Raw genomic sequence first — 1,687 nt, 5'->3', positions numbered from 1 at the left:
ATCCCCCCTGACATCTCCACAACTCTTCACTCCCCCCCTGAAATCCCCACAACTCCTCCCAACTTCTCTTAGTATCCGCCCTCGGATACGATTTACCTTCCCTCCATATCATATGTCATCTCCTATGGTCTTGATCTCATCTCTCCCTTGCTTACGAGTTAAAGCTAGGGTTTGGTATGGTAGACGCACGCAGACACTGTACATAGAAATGTTTTTTTTTTAGTACGTGAAAGTTTTAATAATCATTTAATATCATCGGTATCACCCGTACAATCGCCTTTCGTAATATTCCTGAACATACACATATCAAGCCTAATATTTGACTCGTCTCTATTTTAACAAGTTAATATCCAAAAATATGTATATACAAAAAAAATATATATTCTGCCTTGGTTATACACAGTTCCCTGACTACTAGATCGATACTGAATATTGGTATATGTACTATATATATATATATATATGGGACTTCTCTCCCCTGCTATACCTCTATGCCCATGGGCCTATCTATTCTTCTATCCTCCCGGCTAGCTATTCCGGTTCCCCTTTGCTTTCACTATTTGACGAACTGAGGGCCAAATCTTCGCGCAACTGCCTTATCTTTTCCTCCTCCTCTAGCTCCTCCACCCTCCGGCTTAGTCGTGCCACTTTCTCATTTGCTTCCTCCAGGCTTTGGCTTAACTGTCTTACCCTCTTCCTCTCTCCCTCAGCCTCTCCCTCTCTCGCTCTTCCCCTCTCGCATCTTTCCTCCTGGCTCAGCTGCCGTTGGTAGCTCTCCTCCTCGATCGCTCGCATACTTGCCTTCAGCTTTCCCCTTCTCTCCACTAGCCGTTGGTCGCTCCTTTCTCGCCTTTCTTGCAGCGGCTCGTGTCCTTGCTGCCGTGGGGTTGGTTGTACGGGTGTCACAACACCCAGCAGGCACCCCGGGCTGACTATGGGGTGTCCCTCCCAGGCATATGGGAGGCTCAACACCTCTACATCTTCAGGGTGCTTCTCGATGTGGCAGCGCCACGGTGACCAGTGTGCCCTGGCCTGCCGGCGTCGTTGCTCCTGCGCCCGCTTTCTCTCCTGGTCGCGGTTATTCCCTGGGCGTTGTGGTACGTCGTCTACCCGGGAGGAGTGGATCGCGCCGTGCCTCTCTTGCTGATGCCGGCGCATCCGACGGGGATCGTCGGTCTGGTACCGGCATTGGGGGCACAGGGGTGCGCGGTGGCGTGCTCGTGACGACCGGCCTGGCCTTGGTGTGGCTCTGCCTTCGTCCTCCGAGATCGTTTCTCGGGGATCTACCTGGATCTCCAGTATGTCCATCTGAAAAGAGAAAACGTTCTTGCCTGTGTTGTGTTTGGACCATACTTTCCTTATTGGGGCCCTTCCCTTATAAGTCTAGCCGTTGAGGCGGCTTCCTGACTCTTCCTCCCCTCCTCACTGGAAGGCTCGTCGTCGTTGGTACTTCCTCGTCCTCTCCTCCGTCAGCGTCTTCCTCATCATTCGGAGCGATTTCCTCCCATATCACGTGTTCGTTGTCCTCCACTTGTTCTGCTGGTTCGGCACTTCCTCCCTCACTCGATCTTGATGGCGCCTCTGAATGTGCCCTCCTCCAGTCCAGTGGCGGCTCCTCCGTTCGATACGGCTTCAGGTAGTCTATGTGGATCACTTTCTTTCTTGCTTGTGGTCCCCGTTGTATCCG

Source organism: Priapulus caudatus, unplaced genomic scaffold (genome assembly GCF_000485595.1).
Source record: "Priapulus caudatus unplaced genomic scaffold, Priapulus_caudatus-5.0.1 Scaffold2531, whole genome shotgun sequence".
NCBI lineage: Eukaryota > Metazoa > Priapulida > Priapulimorpha > Priapulimorphida > Priapulidae > Priapulus > Priapulus caudatus.
This window is presented reverse-complemented; position numbering follows the sequence as displayed.